The 19,607-nt window shown below is 58.4% G+C and overlaps 3 long non-coding RNA genes across 3 annotated transcripts; 2 read left to right on the top strand and 1 right to left on the bottom strand.

Moving 5' to 3' along the window:
• Window positions 1–247: 247 nt before the first annotated feature.
• LOC132596899 (uncharacterized) lies at window positions 248–7,256 on the top strand. The gene is made up of 3 exons (XR_009563220.1): window positions 248–381; window positions 2,795–2,929; window positions 5,801–7,256. It is a non-coding gene; the product is annotated as an uncharacterized lncRNA (long non-coding RNA).
• On the bottom strand, window positions 6,581–10,651 carry LOC132596898 (uncharacterized). Its single transcript, XR_009563219.1, has 3 exons — window positions 10,111–10,651; window positions 8,991–9,089; window positions 6,581–7,460 (listed from the first exon to the last, which is right to left on the bottom strand). It is a non-coding gene; the product is annotated as an uncharacterized lncRNA (long non-coding RNA).
• Window positions 9,264–17,113, top strand: LOC132596897 (uncharacterized). Its single transcript, XR_009563218.1, has 3 exons — window positions 9,264–9,538; window positions 10,326–11,405; window positions 13,478–17,113. It is a non-coding gene; the product is annotated as an uncharacterized lncRNA (long non-coding RNA).
• The last annotated feature ends 2,494 nt before the right edge of the window (window positions 17,114–19,607 follow it).

The following is a 19,607-nucleotide window of genomic DNA, read 5'->3' as shown; positions in this document are numbered from 1 at the left end:
GCATCCTCCCTCCAGGGTCACACCAGCTCCCTTTGTCTATAATTCTCTGTAACAGACAAAATCACCACAATAACGGGCACCTCGTCCACGAGGCTAAGGACCGTGACAAGAAAAGAAAATGAGGTTAGTCTCACATGGTCGCCTCTTGGAAATCCCATGCAGTCAGAGGGCAGAGAAGGGGAGTCTGCCAGCGACGTGAGCCTGGCTGGATTTTCTTCTCTTCTCTGGGACTAAATGTGCTCTGACCCTGATATTTTAAGAAATTGGCAGGGCCCTTCAAATCACAGGGCAGACTCCCCTGACTGCAGAGGCTGGTTGCCTGGTAACCACCTCCCATGACGCCATCACCAGCAGCAGAGTCCGGGTAGCAAGACCCAGGCGGTGAGTGTCCATGAGTGGTCCACGCAGACAGAGGAAGGAAGGGTCCCTGTGGATGGCCAGCGCAAGCCAGGAAGGCTCCTGGGGGAGCAGGGATGTGATCTGGCGTCGGTGCTGAATCGACACCAGCAGAGGTGGAGGAGGGCCTGGAAGTGGGGAGAAGGGGTCCCAAGTGCCCAGAGGTGCAGCTGGGGGTGGGGGTGTGTGGGGGCCGTGGACAGCACACAAAGAATGGGGGGCCTGTGGGGGGGGAGGAGTGCAGCTGGGGATGGGGGTGTGTGGGGGCCGTGGACAGCACACAAAGAATGGGGGGCCTGTGGTGGGGGAGGAGGGACCCACAGCCATACAGACGAGGCTGGAGGAGTGGAAGGAGGCGCTGGGAGAATACCCCTAGGCAGAAGAAAGACACCCCAAGTTGCCAAGTGATCACCAAGCACCCCGGTTGGCTGGGACAGTCCCAGAGGGTTCCTGTGGCTGGCAGAGCTATTGTCAGCACCTCCGTCACTCCCCAGGGTCCCATTGGGATGGTGAATGAGGCAGTTTTTACACCGAGAGCAGCCCAGGGGGTCCTGAGTCCCCCAAACCCAGCCCGGGCTCTGGGCTCCGTATCCACCACCCCTGGGGCCCGACAGCAGCCCCGTGGGGCAGGCCGTTCCTGGTCCTAACGGGAGGTCGGGGAAGCTGAGGGTCAGAGGAGAAACTGGCATGCTGTGTCCCCTGCCTCAGCGAGCACTTGGGCTGCCCCAGGGATGGTCCTCGCCCAGGTCACCTGGCTCCGGACCTTCTGGGGAGAGTGAGGGTGAGGGGCCGGGCTGGGGGCCCCGCCTGCAGTGTCACAGGGGTAGAGACAGGGCCACATGGGACAGAGTTTCATACAGGACAGAGGTTCACACAGGACCGGGCCAGGCACAAAGGGAAGTGACTTCTGGGTGAGAGGGAAAAGTCCGCCAGCAAAGGGGAGGCTGAGTTCCCGAGACTGTGGCAGGGGGAGCTTCCTGTAGCCCCACTCCACCCCGGGGGACTTAGCCCTGGTGGGTGGCCTGGCTCAGAATCAGACAGTCAGTCTCAGATGGGATGTGGGTGATGGTGAGAATAGAACCACGTGAGTGAGAGGGTTGGGGACCCCAAGTCCAGGCAGCTGGGGAGGTGGAACCCACCAGAAGGAACCAGCTTCGGGGATCTCCCTGGGAAGGCCTGCATCTCACTAGGGGCCCGTCCTGCAGGGTCAGGTGGGAGGGCAGATCAGAGACGGCCAGGGTACTAAGTCGCCGGGACATCTCAGGCAAATCAAAGGAGGCTGATTAACACAAGTAAAGCCACATCCTGGTGTCCAGAAAGGTTACGCCTCCCGCTTCCCCTGCCCCGCTCCTGGGGGCGGGGGGACCCCTGCTCTGGCTCTCACAGCTGATCCCAAGCCAGCCCCGTTTCCCTGTCCACTCGGGCTGAGGTCACCTCCTTTCTTCCTCACTGCCCTGAGCCAGCCCAGCTTTTTTACCAGGAAGGCATCCCCATAGCCTCAAGTCCACCCCCACACCATATTGGCCCTCTTGGCTCTGGACCCAGTGGATGGCCCCATCTTCCTGCACGCTGCTGGGATGCCTCCGCCATGGCTCTGGGTCACCCATGGCCCTGGTGCCCTCTGGCCTCCTTGACCCCTGCTGCTCCAGCAACTGCTCACCCCCATCCCCCTGTCCTGTAAGGGGGCCCCAGGCTCCTCCTGCACCCCGTCCCCCTGTCCTGTAAGGGGGGCCCCAGGCTCCTCCTGCACCCCGTCCCCCTGTCCTGTAAGGGGGGCCCCAGGCTCCTCCTGCACCCCGTCCCCCTGTCCTGTAAGGGGGGCCCCAGGCTCCTCCTGCACCCCGTCCCCCTGTCCTGTAAGGGGGGCCCCAGGCTCCTCCTGCACCCCGTCCCCCTGTCCTGTAAGGGGGGCCCCAGGCTCCTCCTGCACCCCGTCCCCCTGTCCTGTAAGGAGAGGGACCCCAGGCTCCTCTGCCCCATAACTGCTAGTGGTCCTAGGGTGCTGGGCCCCTGACCTGGCATGAACTGGGACAGGCTGGGAGGCTCGGAGGGGCTCCAGCCCCTGGCCATCCCGGGCAGCATGCACAGACTGGGAATTGGGGCTCTGCCCCCCGGTGTTACTTCCAGCCAACACCAGGACCCACTGGGCCCCGGGGCCTCCCTGAGCTTGACTGTGACCATCAGGGCTCTAGCACCGCCGGCCCCACCCCTGCCCCATCCAGCCACACTGCCCCTTCAGGAACAGTTAACTCCAAGCCTGGTGCCACCTGTGTCCCCGTCACCTTAAGGCCTGGGTCTGTACCCTCTCCCGGGCACCCGCCCTCCGCAGCCCTTCCCGGGCGGGCGCCCTGACCCCCTCACAGCCAGGCTGCCCTGAGACCCTGCTCTCCTCCCTCAGAAACGCTCTGGGCTGGACCCTCCTCTCCGTCAACCACAGCCTTTCACCTCGGGGGATGCAGCAGATTCCTGGCCCCCGGAGACGTCAACGTCCTCATACCTGCCACCTGTCGCTATGGGACCTGCAGACTCGCAGGTGTGATTAAGGACCCGATGGTGGGAGACTGTGCTGGTCTGTGGGAGTGGGTGCTCACGAGGGTCCTTATAGGAGGAGGGTCGGAGCAGGAAAGAGTGGCAAGGGCAGGATGGAGGGGAGAGGGAGGGGCCTGGTGCCTCGCTGATGGCAGAGGAAGGCTGGCCCTCCAGCCAGGGATGCCTGTGGCTTCTAGAATCTGGAAAAGGCCTGAAACTGTTCTCCCCTGGAGCCTCTGGAAGGAGCCCGCTCGGCCCACACCCTGACCTTAAGCCAGCGAGACCTGTGTCAGACCTCTGACCTCCAGACCAGGAGGTGTGAATGTCGTGCTGCTTTAAGGCAGGCAGCTAGTTGTAATTTGTAGCAGCGGCTGCAGGAATCTGCAGGGGGCTCAACTCTTCTCCTGCAGACCCCTGGGGAGGCCCCACCACCACCCCGCTGGCCACGCCCCTCCCCTTCAGCCGTCCTCCTCCACGGGGTCCTCTCCATGCCTGTCCCATGTCCTGTCTGGGGAATCTATCTGTGCCCTTGCTTGAGGTCAGCAGAAGCCCCAACCCCTGGGGAGTGGGACTCGGATTTCCAGTTCAGATGCTGAGAGTGGATGGGGGATGAACCAGTGTCAGGACCCTGCAGCCCCCTCCCCACCAGGGCCCTCCCTCTGCCCTCCAGACGCTGCAGGCAAGGGCCCGCCCCACGCAGGCTGAGAAATGCCCCCTCCCAGCTCCTCCTGCCCTCTCAGCAGCCCCCCATCGGTGCACCCCAGGGAGTGCAGGGGGGTCCGGGTCGCTCGCCCTCCTTGCCAGGGGTTGATCCCTCCCCCCCGCCCCCGGGCGCACAGATCCCCCCCCCCCCCCCCCCCCCCCCCCCCGCGCACAGCCCTAACTGACTGCGGCAAAACAAACATTTGCCTTAGTGACGCACGCTGAGTTAGACGCTCGGCGTTGTTTTAATTAAGCCTCGTGATGGATGAATCTCAGTAAAGCAGCTGTTTGGAGGATTCAGGTACATAAATAAAAATAACACTAGGAAGGGCACCGGGCTCAAAGAGCTGCCACGCACTAGAGCCCCAGCAAGGGCCCCGCTGTGGACATGGCCCCTGCCCAGGGGGTCTGAGGAGAGCAGGAAATGCCCCCCAGGACAGCTCACCCCGAGGGGCCTGGGGAGGCCCCGTGCAGAGCCAGCTGTGGCTCACCCCTGCCGGGTCCAAGTCCAAGGGGCCCCTTCAGCCCTGCCAGGCTTTTGAACCGCAGCCAGACTGGACTGGTGGACGGCCGAACACCAAGGGCATCGTAAGAACCCGGGAGGGGGACACAGGACACATTTGTAGAAGTGGCGGCGAGAGGCCCGTGACAGCAGAGGATGGTTTCAGCAGCTCCCGAGTTTGAGGCTTGGCGGAGACTGGCCGGCGCCCAAAAAGACTTCCACGGTGGGCACGGGCAGGGGAGCAGAAGCCCTCACCCTGGGCTCCCAGGCGGCCCCTTCCCACCGACCTGGGAATCCTCCCGGACGGGCAGAGGTGCGCCGAGGGGCTGGGGCCCTGGGTGTGCAGAGGCCAGAGGAGGCCCTGACAGCGGTGGGGGAGGAGCTCATCACTTGCCCATTTGTTCACCGAAGGGCCCCGGTCAAGGTGGGGGCCGGCCTGGGCCCTGGAGGGGCTCTCGGGACAGGGGTACCGTGAGGAGGAAGGGGGCCACCCAGCGAGTGAGTCCTATGTGGGCAGGCACCTCGGGCCCCGGGGGAGGCCCAGAGGGACTGTCCAGGACGGGGCAAGCCAGCTGGGTCTCCAGGGACAAGGCCGCATGGGCGGGTTGGACTCTGGGGGCTCAGGGGCTGGGAGGACAGGCAACAGCAGGAAAGGCAGCCACCCCGGCTGCCCAGGACCCGGGGCACCGAGTGTCCCAGTTCAGGGCAGTGGGACCAGGCGCTGCTACCCCCCAGCCCCAGGGCTCTCCCCACCACAGCCCCCACGTAACCTCCTCCTCTGAAACCTGCCGAGAGCCCTCCTCTGCCCCACGGCCCATGAGCACAGGGTCCCCGGGGGCCTGTCTGTCTTTTCCGGGCAGCGGGGGTTGTGGTCATGAGGACATGGGTCTTCAGGCCAAGGAGGGCTGGGTCACACTGACCTTGGCAGGAGCCACCCGGCAGCCTGGAGGAAGGAGTCCTTCGGGTCAGGGCTGGTAAGGCGGCCGACATGGACAAGAGGCAGAGCCAGGAGGTCCAGAGCCTGGAGATGCCTGGGAAGCCCCCAGGAGGGGAGGAAGGGGGTGAGAGGGGCACGGAGTCCTGCTGGGTTAATGTTAACATGACAGGCCTCGGTTTCTTTCCAGGCCGAAACAGACTTGTCAGTTGAGGGGAGGACGCAGGAGCCACGGAAGGGAGACCCTCAGGGAGGCGTGGGCAGCCAGGTCCCTGTGGGCAGAGGGCCTGCCTGCTGGGTGTGTGACATTAGGCGGGTGTCGCTGTCCTGCCAAGGCAGGGTGGTGACCCCTCCAGAGACAGGCAGTAGGGGGTGCCCTAGGGAGGCAGCTGGGTGGGGGGACCCAGGAGGCCACGGCCTGAGCCCACCCCACTGCTAACTCTCTGACATAGGCTGAACACCCAGACGCGTCCCCTCGTTAACTTGCCAACAGAGCCCGCTTGTGCAGGGGGAGACTGTGCCCGGCCTGGACGTGACTTGGGATTGGTCTAAGCCAATCAGAGCTGTCTATTCCCTTTGCGATCAACTGGCCCAGAGTAGCCATGTGCCCTTGGTTGGACCAGCCTAGGAAGTACACTGAGTGGCTTCTGGAAGAGATTTTCCTTTTTGATGAAAGACAGGACCACATAAGGAGAAGCCACCCCTCCCACCCCAACTTTCATCTCTTCCTGCTTTAGATGCTGTCAAGTGAAGATGTGATGCCTGGAGCTATGGCAACCAGTTTATGTCCATGAGGCGACAAGCCAAAGGACAAATAGCCAACATTCAAGGATGGTTGAGGGAAAGGAGAGGAGCCTATGTCCTTGAGGACATCATTGCCTCTTTCTCAGCGCCAGTGATGCCCGTCTCCATACTTCTTGTTTCAGGAGTGTCTTAGTTTCCTGTTGATGCTGTATAAAAATTACCACTAATTGGCTGGCTTAAAACAGTCGGAATGTATTCCCTCAGAAGTCTGGACATCAGAAGTTGAAATGGGTTTCATTAGGCTGAAACCAAGGTGTTGGCAGGGCTGTGCCTCCTCTGGAGGCCCTTGGGGAGAATCCCTTCCTTGCCTTCTCCAGCGTCCCGTGGCTGCCTTCATTCCCTGGCTCGTTCGTGGCTGCATCACTCCAACTTCTCCTCTATGGTCACATCTCCTTCTCTCTTCCCTCCTCTTGTCATATCTCCTCCGCCTCCTTCGCATAAGGAGACATGTGATTACATTTACGGCTCCCCTGAGTCATCCAGGAGAACCTCCCCATCTCAAGACCCTTGACTTACTCCCATCTGCGAAGTCCCTTTTTCCAGGTAAGACGGCATTCACAGGTTCCGAGGATAAAGACCTGGACGTCTTCGGGAAGCGTCTGCAGCAGCGTGCCACCGTGAGACAGTGAACTGCCCTGCTGAGTCCTCTGTTTGAAACAGAGCAGGACCCTATGGTCCTTCCCCCACCCCCTGCCCCCCAGGTCCTCCACCTGCCTTTTGTCTGTAGAAAAACTTTAGACAAAGAATAAGTTTAATCAGCGAAGTGGGAAAATGCAGAAGCAAAGGAAAACAGTCAGACAGGACAGAATAATAATAGTTCAGAGCAGAGTCAAGGACTTTTAGATCCTCCTCAAGGGCTGGAGATACTGCTCTGAGCCACGTCCTGTGAGCTGTTTTGTAGATGCCGAAACCGCCACCAGGAAGAAGTTAACTGCACGATGGTCAGCCTCTAGCCATGACATAAGCTGCCACAATTTCGAGAGCTGGTCTCAAAGAAATGGGAACAAACCGACCCTGGACCTGAAGACTAACTGCACTTAAACAATCAAGATGACGCTGGTCAGACCACCGATGACCGATTTCAAGGTGACTGTCAGAGCTGACTGTGCTGTTCTGCATGCAGCCCCCTCCCTCCCCTTATACACCCCTGAAACTCCCCTTTAAAAGCTCTGCCCGGGGCTTCCCTGGTGGTGCAGTGGGTGAGAGTCCGCCTGCCGATGCAGGGGACGCGGGTTCGTGCCCCGGTCAGGGAAGATCCCACATGCCGCGGAGCGGCTGGGCCCGTGAGCCATGGCCGCTGGGCCTGCGTGTCCAGAGCCTGTGCTCCGCAACGGGAGAGGCCACAACAGTGGGAGGCCCGCGTACCGCAAAAAAAAAAAACAACCTCTTGCCCACTGATCTTCAGGGGGGACTTGGCCTTTGGATACAAGTCCTCCTTCCCCTCTTGTTGCCGGCCTCCGGAATAAAGCAAATTTTCCTTTCAACCAGCTTTGCCTCTCGAGGATTGGCTTTAGATCGGCGAGCAGCCGGATCCCACTTTGGGTAGCATGTTGGTCTGGCTTTCTGTTCCTGGTAGTTGCCACCACAGTCCTTCTGCAGAAAGGAGAGAATAGGACGTCTGTCACTGGACGTGTGGGGAGCAAGTAAAAGAAAAGATAGGAGAGGGTTTTGGCAAACAGAACATCCTGGGAAGCGAGGGTGCGTGGATTCTCGGGTAACTGACAGCTGCGAGGTGAGACTCCTGGCAGGCACTGGGAGGGCAGATGGCCCGGCCTGGGGGCCGTGTCCCTGGACTCGGCCTCTGTGGTCCTTGCCCCCCAACCCGCCAAAGCCTCCACCTGCGCCCGGGGTGGAGAAGCCCTTCCTCGTGCAGCCCCCGGAGGTGGCCCTTCTCCCGCAGCCTCGCCCACCCGGGGCGAGCCCAGGGGCCCCAAGCTCCACACACTCCATCTGTGGCTCCACCACCAGCGTCCCCCGTTCCGCTGAGAGCAACCTCACTCCACCCATCAACTCCTGCCCGTTAACTGTGCAAATAACGCTTTGCAAAATTGCGCAGAAGTTACAGGAAGTAGTCTGGTGTTAAATCTGACTCTGGGTATTTCCTCTCAAAGAGAACTAAGTGTCTCTTTCCTTGATGAGCTCACATCTTGCATTCAGAACATGTTGGCTATTTTTATCGTAAGCCACTTAACTGGGGTCTTGCTTAAATTCCTTGTGATGTGCAAACTTGGAGAGCCTCCAGCCTGATGCGCGGCCACGCGGCCGTGAGGATTGATGCTGTGTCCATTAGAGGACGTTTCCCAGGGCCTGGCAGCCCGTTCCTCATAATATCCGAGAGCAGATCATTGCTGAAATGGGAGGTCGTCCTCCCCAAGCCTTAAGCATAACTGCAGTGAGCTGACGGATGGCTGGTCCCGCGGGGCCTCGGGACGAGGGGAGAGGCAGAGGAGCCCCCGACTCCTCATGCCCCCGGCCCCCAGCCCGCCTTCCCTTCCCAGGATAGCTGTCCCTGTGGTCTTTGTCTCCTGTCAGTGAGCAGTGCACACAGAAGCTGCGTGTCTCCTGGGGCCGCCGTAACCCACGACCACAACCTAGGGAACGTGAAACAGCAGAAAGGTATTCCTTCACAGTTCAGGAGGCAGGAGACCAAACTCCAGGTGTCAGCAGGGCCATGCTCCCTCCAGAGGTTATAGGAGAGGAGCCTTCCTGCCTCTGCCAGCCTCTTCTGTGGCTTCTGGCTGCACCCCTGCCATCTCTGCCTCAATCTTTCCACGGCCCCCTCCTCCGTGTATGTCTCTTACAAGCACACTTGTTGGATTTAGTGTCTCGATGATCCTGGCCTTAATTACCTCTACAAAGATCCTTTCCCCAAATAAGTTCACATTCATGGGTTCTGAGGATTGGGTGACATGGACAGAGGTGTCTGGGGGCCACCGTTCTCCTCACTACAGGAGAGGTACAGTGAATGTTTGATGAGTGAATAAATGAATGAATGGTGACCAGCTGATCACCCCCTGGCCCTGGATCTCTATGGCTCCAAGATTAAAGGAGAGAAGACAAAATCTCGTCCCATCGCCCACGGGAGATGGGAACACTGAGGGTCCTTGAAGGGAAGTGACTTACCCAAGGTCACTCTGCAAATTGAGGTGGGGGCAGGATTGGGGCAGGGTTCTGTCCACTTCGTGCAGTAGTGGAGTCCAGCCCAGGCCTCATCCTTCGATGCTGAGGAAGGACCACAGGGAGGAAGGGGACACGTGGGGAGGGCGTGGGGGGAGGGAGGGAGGGAGGAAGGAAGGTCCACTGTGAGTGACAGTGACGCATCCCACTGGGTTCCCAGAGAGAAGTCCCCGCCTCTCCCACCTCAGCCCGCCCTCCTGTTTCCACAGGGTGAGGCCAAGCAGAGGCTGGACAAAGCACTGTCCCTCTGTGAGGACAAGTCCACCTGTGCCTGGAGGAGATGGTGCCAGGCAGGGACACGGGAAGAGCCCCGTCTCCACCAGCCCCCTCGTCACCTGAGTCCTGCACCCACCTCCCTGCACCATCTCAGGGGCCCCTGGTGCACCCTTCTCCCCCAGCCCAGCTGACACCTTGACTGCAGCCGCGAGAGACCCTGACCCAGAGGCACCTGGTTAAGCTGCGCCTGGATTCCGGACCCCAGAGCCTGTGAGACGGTAAATCTGCATTGTTTCTAGCTGCTCAATTTGGGGCTGCTGGGTACTCAGCAGCTGACGGTAGTGCGGGCTGCAGGCTGTATCTATCTCAGGCAGGCGGCCCAGGGACCCCAGAGCCCACCGAGGGCTCTGGGGAACCTGAGGGCGAGGGGGGCCTCAGCCTCTGGGTGGCAGCCCTGCGTGGGACCACGCGCCGGGTGTGGGCGGCAGGTGGGACCGAGGCCCCGCTCTTGCAGCATCTGTGTCCCTGCAGGGCAGGGAGACTGGCGGGGCTGGTGCTGTGTCACTGAGTGTGGGCACAGGCCTCTGCAGACACTGGTGGCAGGTCTCCCTGGGGGCCGCCCAGAGCAGGGGCCGCCCACCACGGCCATCGCCCGGGCCCTCACTGGGAGCGCATCGCGGGCCGTCCCCACTCTGGCCAATGGTCACGCTGTCCATGGTCACGGGGCTCCCCCGACTCTGCCCGAGCCATGAGCCCAGCGCCTCCTCTCCGCACACAGAACCCCCCCCCCCCCCCCCCCCCCCCCCCCCGTTACACGTCTTTCTCTTGCTGCGAAATTGCCGCCCCTCACCTTCCCAGGTCAGAGCCGGGCGCTGGCGCATTTCAGACCGTGAGCTCCTGCTGCCAATCAGACGCGCGGCGGGGCCCTGGGGGAGGGGAAGCAGAGCTTCCCCCCTCATCCCTCTCAGCTACCAGACCCCACCCCCTCCAGGCAGGTGCCCGGAGCCCGGGAGGGCGTTTGCAGGCCATCACCACGGAAACCAAGAGCGCTGCCTTTCTCCACAGGCAGCCTGGAACAGGCCTGGGACCGCCTCCCAGCCGGCAGGGCGATGGGCAGAGGCCCCCGGCCACTCGACCCACACCTCAGTCACCAGAGCAGCTGGGTCACGGGCCTCCCTCGGGGCTGCCTCCAGGAGAGCAGAGCCCCGCTCATTAGGGGTGAAATCCTGGGCACAGGCCACGCAGACCCCTCAGCGAGGCGGGGGCTGCGGGTGGTGGAGGATGCGCTGAGCTGATTAGCCGTGTAATCGCATCATGGCCGCGCTGACGGCTGTGCTTGTCGCGTTAGCCAGCCCAGAGCACGCAGATCCCCGCTCAGCCGCCCTGAGCTGCCCCGGAACAGCGCCAGCGTCCGATTCTCTTGGTGCGTGGGCAGCCGTGGGCGGGGGGGGGGGGTGCCCGGCACCCAGGACGGAGGGGCAGAGGGGGAGCAAAGGGGTGTGGGGTCCCCAATGGCCTGATGGGGCTGGAAGGGCCTGGACGGACAAGGCAGCCCAACCCCTAGTTCCAGACGAGGACACCAGGCCCGGTGCAGGGAGGGGGGTGGGCGTGCCCACGTCCCTGAACAGTCAGGGCGGGGCCCCACCCCCCGTTGCCTGGCCCAGCGACCCCGAGGAGGAGGCCTTCCCGAAGCGGATGCAGCCTGCAGCCTTGTGAAGCCGAGTAACTGGCACCAGCACCGCCCAGCACCGCCCAGCACCCCACAGTGCCCTGCAGGTTCCCTGAAACCCGATCTCAGCCGCAGACCCTCAGTGGGGAACAGGTGACAAGGCCAGTCAGCCGCTGCTGCTGCCGTGTCGGGGGGTGACAGGGACAGACTCGCCAGGCTCTGACCGCCTGCCCACCGGCCCGAGGCAAGCCCAGCGCAACGTGAGGTGGGCAGGGATGCAGTGGAGACACCCCGTCCTGCGTGTCTGCTCTGCCCCACCTGCCACTCGGCGTCTGCAAGGCCAACAGGGGCTGCAAGGGTCCAGCTCTCAAACACCCAGCCAGGCACAAAGCCCTCCGGATCCTGGACTTGGCCCACCAGGGGCTCAGAACCTGCCCGCAGGGCACGGTGCCCGTCTGACCTCGGCCCGTGCAGAGGTGAGTGCTGACCGGCGGTGGGAGGGGGCCCTGCGTGGCGCCTGCCCTGGGGGTGACCAGGGAGGTGGGGGACTGCCCAGCTGGACCAAGCTGTGCTGTTTCTCTGAGGCATCAGGCAGAGAGGCTGCCCTGTGACCTTTGTCCTGCCCCTCTGGTCTCTCAGTTCTGAGTCCCGAGGTTCCAGGGCTTGGGACTCGGGTCCGAGGTAGGTCACCTCCTCAAACAGGTTCGGTGTTCCCGGGCCTGGCCCTTTAGGGCCGGGTGTACGTGAGCCCTTCCCGAGGGGCCAGAGCTGCATGGTGGGCCTGGGGCTCTCCTGGCACCCGCGCCCCTGGGCCTGTCCTGACCCCTGCGTGATGCTGACTTACCCAGGCCTGGCCTATGGGCCCAGAGACTCTGGGCTGTGTGGACCCACAAGTCGTCCCCAAACCCTCAGGGTCACATCACCATGGGATTGGCTTTCCAGAGGACCGTGTGGGCTCGTCTTGCGCACACACACACTCGAACATACACACTCTCGCATGGACACACACGCGCACACACTCTGCAAGTGGAAAGCAGAGGAGGTGGAAGCCGGCCCCTGTGCTCTGCGTCTGTCCCTTGGCCACTGGCTAGGCTGCCCAGGCAGCCAGGGGCCATGTGGGATGTCACTCGGCCACAGCCATCCTTCCTGCTCGGAGGGGAGCTCCAGAGGGAGAGGTGGCGTCCGGGGAGGCCCACAGTGTCCACGCGTTCAGAAAAGGGCACGACTTTCAAGGGCGGGCCACAAGCAACCTCCCGGACCCGCAAAGGACGAGGGGCTGCGGCAGTGGGCAGTGCTGGGCCAGCAGGCTCCAGTCCCTATCGGGGTTATAGGAGAGCTTGAAACTTTTGGAATAAAAGAAACCGGCCTTTCGTTTACCATTGCCCCCAAGTCCTCCTCCAATTGGTTCCAACACCGGCTTCCAAAAGAGAGGGGCCATCTGACACCCCCTCATGCTCCAGGCCCCCTGCCCTCCTGCACCCCAGGCCAAGAGCCTGGACAAGCCTGAGCTTGGCATTCTGGGCACTCCCTGCCCTGATGTCCGGAGAACCGCAGTCCTCTAGACTCTCGTGCCAAGATAGGAAGCAGGGGCCCCAGGGTAAGTCACAGCAGGTGCAAGGGTGGCAGGCAGAGGACAAGGGGCAGTGGAGCTGCTGGGGGGACACTGCCCAGCAGGGGCTGGGTCTTGAGGTCCCACCGGTGTCACAGTGTGAGAGCCTCACACGAGCTGCCTTCTTCCGGAAGGAAGCAGCCAGCCACGGAAAGGGGCTCAGGAGGTGCTCCCGGCCTGGCCCCATCGGCCCTCGGGTGGGAGACTGCGGCCGAGCGTGGACACGCCGGGAAGTGGGTGCCGGGCCCCTCCCCTGCCCTCCACACCCACCCTCTCTCCGGGTCACGCCTGCCTGTGTTTCCATCACGTCTCGGGTTACAAATGAGGAGTACCGAGTGGCCCATCCATTCTGCCGTGATCCGCTGCTTCCAGGTCCCGCCCTTTTCACTGCCTTTGGACGAACAGGAGCGGCCGGGCTTTGTGCTGGGCTAAGAGGGGACATTTGCCAGGGAGCTTTGTGAACGCTTTCGGGCCAGGAGCCAGTGCCCCTCCCACGCGTGTTCATCTCCTGAAGGTCCCCGCTCACCTTGAGTCCTTCTCTGAGAAGGCGCTTCCTGGGCATGGGCCCAGGAACCCCCCAGAATCTGTGCAGAGGGTCCCAGGCGCGGGGAGATGGTGCGCTGCATCTCCCACCTGCCCCACCCCCTCGAGCCCCGCCGCCCAGGGCAGAGGCAGAGCCAGAGCCTGGCAGACTTTTGCTGAATAAATGTTGGACGAATGCATGCAGTGGGGCCTGAGCCCAAGGGGGAGAAAAGCAAGGTCCCCATGGGAATCTGTCGTGGCCAGAGGGGCTGGTGGGTCACGGCCTCCAGCAGCAGAAGGGGGGGGGGGGGAAGTGGGAACCTGGAAGTCCTGACGATCATGCATGGAGAATCCTCTCCTTCTTGGGGGACTGGGCACCCCATCCCCCCTTGACAAGTCCTTGTCTTTCTCTCCCAGGGTTCACTCTGGATTCCATGACCAGGGGCCACCAGCAGGGCTCAAGGACACAAGGGCATGGGCATCATCAGTGTGCAGGTGGGAGACGCTGGACATCTAGGTAAAGGCATTCCACGCCTGGCACAATGCCCCCACCCCCCACTGCCACCACGGCCACCCCACCATGACTCCATGGGCACCCCCCCCCCCGCCCCCGGTGTATGCAGGGCGCTGACCAGGGTGCTGACCTGGTGGGACCAGCTTTGCTGACCCACTGACACTTGGACCTGCACCTTATCTTGACCAACTTGGTTTGGGGCAGGGCAGCCATCGCTCCCCATGGGGTGGTGGGTGGGAGATGCCACCCTGTTTCCCACCAGTTTCCAGCCAGCCTCTTCTCCTGGCCCTGGAGGACGGAGGTCCGACACAGGACCCCTGAAGAGGGAGGGAGGGGCTCCAGGAGTCCCCAGTCCTGAGGATGGTCTGGAAGTCCTGCTCCAGGATGTCTGCTCTGTTCCCGGTCCCCAAGCACGGCTGTGCCCAGAGATGGGACCACGAGTGGGGGGTAGGGGGGAGGGGCGAGAATGAATAAAGAAAACAGAGCCGTTTTCCAGTGTTCCGTTGATTTCCTTGTAAAGTTAGAGACATTGTAAAGGTCGTTGCTCCTCCAGGCACCTTCCCTGTCCTTGTTCACGGGTATTTGAGTTCCTCAGGTAGGGTACCAGTGATGTATACGCTCTAGCTCTTTATTTTCCAGAGCTCCCCCGGCACGTGGAGGCTGTCTCAGTTGGGTCCTCAGCTCGTGTTCTGGTTTCCCAGCTGCCTTCCGGCCGCAAATCCCTCTGCCCCCGTGAAGGTGCTCATATGCCCACCAAGGATGTGGCCTTGGGACCTCCAGGGCGCAGCGCAAGGTCACCGCTGCCGTCTGTTTCATTGCCACCTGCTAGTCATCTCGCCCGTTTCGCTGGCGTGCATGTTTTCATTTCTGGCTTCTTTCCCATGAAATGACGTGAAGATTCGTCGCGGTGGGGGTTTCTGCAGCTGGACCCCTCTTCTGGCTGCCCTTTCCTGCACCACGACGCCACAAAGTTTGTATCCATTTTACCATCAATTGATGCTTGGTTTTCCCGAGTTGACATATTACACCTAATGCCCCATCCTTACACACGTCTTGTGGTGCACAGGTGTGTGCATTTCCCTGAGCTGTACTCCTGGGGTGTGGAATTTTTGAGTCTGAGCAAATGCACATCTCCAACTTATCCAGATATTGGCAAACGGTTCTCTCCATTGAGTGTGGCAACTCACACACCCAACTGCAGTGATGAGATGCTTGTGTTCTTACCTCCACTTTTACTGTCAGTCTTTTTCTCTTTTTATCCATTCTGGTGCCTATGTAGTGATAGGTCTTTGGGGTTTTAATTAGCATTTTCATAATAAATGATTCTGATGAATACTTTACCATACGTTTATTGGACATTTGGATGTCCTTTTTGGCGAAGTGTTTGTCTGAGTCTCTTGCCCTTTTTCTTGCCTTTTTTCTTATTGTTTGTAGGAGGCTGTTTTAAATTCTGGATACAAGCCCTTTATTTACTACGTTTTTCAAATATCCTTTCCCCTTCTGTGCTTGTCTTTATCCTCTGTGAGTGATGTCTTCTGATGAACAGAGGTTCTTAATTTTAATGTAGTCAAATACATCAATATTTTCCCTTAGGGTTAGTGATGATAAAATGTTTTCTATCCCAACAGCAGGAAGCTTTTCTTCTACATGAACTTCTAAAGACTTTATCATTTCTGCCTTTTGCACGTAGATTTCCATCCGACCTGGAACAGACTCGAGTGTGTGGTGGGAGGTGGGGTTCAAGTTCGTCTGTATCCCCTTGGATATCTGATCATCCCAGCACACCACTAGTTCTCCACTGCTCTTCAGTGCTACATTTTTCACAAGCCAAATATCTGTCTATGCACGGGTCTGTTTCATGGTTCTCTGTTTAAATCCGCTCATGTCTATTGTTTCGCCAATACCGTACTGGCTCAGTTTTAACGTCACGGCAAATGTCAAAATCGGTACTACGGTCCCTCTTCCTCCCCCTCCTTTTGTGTCCTGGTTATTCTTGGTCCTTTATATTGTAAAATAGATTGTAGAATTTCCTGGTCATGACACACACAGAGATGGGGGCTGGGGGTGGGGGGGTGGAGGGAGCAGATCCATTGGGATTTTGGATGGTATTGCATAGAAATATTAGATCGATTTGGAGAAATTTTAAATCGTAAAAATATTGAATCTTAAAATCCACGACCATCATTTTCCTGGTCTTTTTCAAAATTAAATTTTAATCTAAATTTTTAAAGATTTCTCTCAATAATGTTTTATAGACTTTTGAATAGAAGTTTTACCCCATTTTGTTAGGTTCATTCCTGGGTATTTAACACAATCGTCCGTCCGTTTTTATCCTCGGGGGATTGGTTCCAGGACCGCCCCCACACCCCCACACACCCCCGCCCACTCCTTCCTCCCGTGGATACCAGAATCCCCAGATGCTCAGGTGCCTTATACAAAATGACAAAGTACAGTCAGCTCTCCGTATCCAGGATTCCGCGTTTGCTGTTTCAATCAACAATTTTATCAGCGGTTAGCTGGATCCACGGACGCAGAACCCGCGGATAAGGAGGGCTGACTGTATTTCCTGATGTTTTACCAATAGTATCTTTGTTTTAAACTTTATTTTCTAATTGTCGACTGAAGCATTATAGAAACGTAATTGAACTGTGTATCCTATTTTTTTTTAATTCAACAACCTTGCTGAACTCCCTATTGATTCTAATAACTTAACTATAAGGTATGACATTTACTATGTTCTCAACAATTTTATCTACAAATAATGAAAGCTTTGCTTTGTCTCTTCCTATCCTTACACCCTTTCTGCTTCTTCTCTGACAGGTTTGTCCAGGAACTGGGCTCAGGAGGGCACCGTTCCCTGGTTTCTAATCGCAAAGAGAAAGACTCTCTGTCTCACCATTAAGTATTATGCTTTCGTATGTTTTACAAAAATATTCTTCATTGGGCTTCCCTGGTGGCGCAGTGGTTGAGAGTCCACCTGTCGATGCAGGGGACACAGGTTCGTCCCCCGGTCCGAGAGGATCCCACATGCCGCGGAGCGGCTGGGCCCGTGAGCCATGGCCGCTGAGCCTGCGCGTCCAGAGCCTGTGCTCCGCAACGGGAGAGGCCACAACAGTGAGAGGCCCGCGTACCGGAAAAAAAAAGAAAAAAAAAAATTCTTCCTTGTATTAACGCGTTCTCTTTTACTTCAAGTTCACTAATGGATATTTTTATTATAAATTAGTGTTGAATTTTATCAAACATTTTCGGTACATCTTTTGAGATGATCATATAATTTTTCTCCTTTAATACCTTTTTTACGGGTAATTATACTGATAGATTTTTTTCTGTTTAACTTTGTGACCCTGAAATAAAGGCAACCTGCACATGACGGGTGACCTTCTGTAAAAGTTCAGTTGGCTGATGTTTTATTTAAAATCATCTGTATTAATACGTGGGATTTTCCTTCCTTATACTTTCCTGTTTGGATCTGTGTATTAAGGGTACACTCGCCTGATAAAATAAGTTGGGAAGAGCTCCCTCTTTTACTGTCACCTGGAAGAGCTTGTATAAAATTGGTATTAGCTCTTCCTCAAAAATTTAAGCAAAACTTGTGAGTGAGGGCTATCTAGTCCTGGAGTTTTCTTTGAGGGAAGGTTTTCATTAATTTTTATTTATTTTATTTATTTATTTTGGGCCGCGTTGGGTCTTCGTTGCTGCACACAGCCTTTCTCTAGTTGCAGCGAGTGGGGTCTGTTCTTCGTTGCAGTGCGCGGGCTTCTCATTGCGGTGGCTTCTCTTGTTGTGGAGCACGGGCTCTAGGCGCGTGGGTTTCAGTAGTTGTGGCACGTGGGCTCAGTAGTTGTGGCTCGCGGGCTCTAGAGCACAAGCTCTGTAGTTGTGGCGCACGGGCTTAGTTGCTCCGCGGCATGTGAGATCTTCCCAGACCAGGGCTCGAACCCATGTCCCCTTCATTGGCAGGCGGATTCTTAACCACTGCACCTCCAGAGCAGTCCCTAAATTCAATTTCTTTAGTAGTCATAGGTAAGGACTTTTCAGGTTTTCTCTTTCTAGCGTGTGAGTTTTAAGTGTATTTTTCTAGAAACTGTCCATTTTATCAAATGTTTCCAACACGTTGACATAAATTGGTTTATAACATTCCATTTTAATTTTTCCTCTTCCTAAACTTTTGTTATCTGCAAACGCTGTAGAGATGCTCCCTTTCTCACTCCAAATCTCAGCCTTTTATGTCTTCTCTCTTTTTCTTGATCGGACCTACCAGAGATTTGTACGTTTCATAAATCCTTGCAAAGATCCACTTTTTGGCATTATTGGGCCTTTTTGTATATTCATTTTCTTATGTCACTAATCACTGCTCTTCTTTTATTTCCCTCCTGTTTTTTCTAATTTCTTGAGCCGAATCTTAGCTTCTGCTTTCTCCTTTGACTGATGGGTTCTTTTCTTAATTCCCAGGAACCTGGGTGATTTCCATGTTCGTTGCGCCGCAGTAGAGAACGTTCTTCGCGCGACTTCAGTGCCCTGGCCTTGCTTCTTGGCTCAGGTGACACCCCAACCCTCCCCGACATCGGCCTCTGAGGGTTCCTGTCACCTGCGGGCAGAAAGTCAGGGCAACAGTGTTTTGGGCGTGGATGCCCGTCAAGCCTAGGGTCCCTCTGGTTCCTACTGACTGAGGTCTCAGCCCCCAGATGACTCAGAAGAGGGCGCAGGTGCGAGCTGGAGGTGGAGGAAGGAAGGGGTGTCACCATTCTTCTCTCTGGGCCTTGCCTGCATGAAAAGAGAGAGACCCTTTGTGAGGAATCAGTCACCACCAGGAACACGGACTCAGCCCCATTGCCAAGGGCACAAGGAGTCCTGGCGGGGTGGCTCTGACCCAGGACATCCAGCCACATCAATGTGGCTGCACGGCTGAGGCCACCACCCAGTCCCGGATATCCCACTGCGTCCAGCGACCTGGATGACCCTCGCTCTACTCCAGTGCGTGTCCTGGAAGTGCCCTCCCGAAGTCACCTGGTGGTCTGCTCGGTGGTCCCTCGGGCTGCGCAGACCCCATGGTAGTGCTGCCCCTGCAGAATCCCACTGAAGTCGTTGCCCCAGAACTTGTTCTCTGACAACACATGGGAACGAGGCCTCGACACCGGATCTCCCGGCTAGTCGCCTCCTCTGACAGCTGGGTGCCCCGAGGGGAAGGGATAGGTGGGTGCCAGAGGGAATTAGAGCCACAGTCAGGAGATTCCTCCTCCCCGGGCGTCACCCCCTCCTGGTCAGCTCCAACCTCATGTAAATAGCCAGCTGACCCACCCATCCGTCTCCCCTGAGGCCGAGCCAATCGCAGGCGACCGAGTGCCCAGCTAGGACCCTTCAATCTCCCTCAACCGGGAGCAGCCCTGACATGTGCCTCCCTGCCCCCAGGGCCCCAAGCATTGACCCCAATAAGAAATTTCACTGCCCTCCCTTTTATGGCCCTGGGCTCTGCACCATGAAGTCTGGCTCTTATAAAACACCCGGCAGCGTCTCTGGAGGATGGGAACCCCCCTGTGAGAAGAGTGCGGGCAGCCAGGGAACCGCAACCGCCCCGGAGAAGGGAGTGGGGCTTCTCCTGTGTGCAGGTGGGCTCCCCTGGGGGGTCCTCTGTGAATGGGGTCCCCTAGGGGTTCCCGTGTGCTCAGGTTCCCCTGGGGGCGGTGGGACTGGCACTGCCTCCAGGGCAAGGCAGGGGTGCAGGCTCTGGCCAGGATCTACCATGGTCCGAGGCTCCAGGGCATGACCCCTGACTCCTGGCCAGTATCCAGACCGATCAAAGAGAGCACAGGACATGCAGGCTCCCTCCTGCCTTGCCGTGTGTCTCTGGGGGCTCGGGCAAGTCACTAAGTGTCTCCAAGCCTGTCCCCTTACACAAAACAGGGACTGGGCCTGAGCACTGATGTCCACCCAGCCTTCCATCCATGAGCACAGCATGTGGTCTGGGGGGCCGCACCCGTCTCTTTTGGGACGGTTCACTCTCAGAAGGATGTCTGCACAGCCCAGCTGTTGTGA

The sequence above is a fragment of the Globicephala melas genome, chromosome 2 (assembly GCF_963455315.2).
Source record: "Globicephala melas chromosome 2, mGloMel1.2, whole genome shotgun sequence".
NCBI classification, from domain to species: Eukaryota; Metazoa; Chordata; class Mammalia; order Artiodactyla; family Delphinidae; genus Globicephala; species Globicephala melas.
Note: the sequence above shows the minus strand (reverse complement) of the source record. Positions and strands in the feature narration are given on the sequence as shown.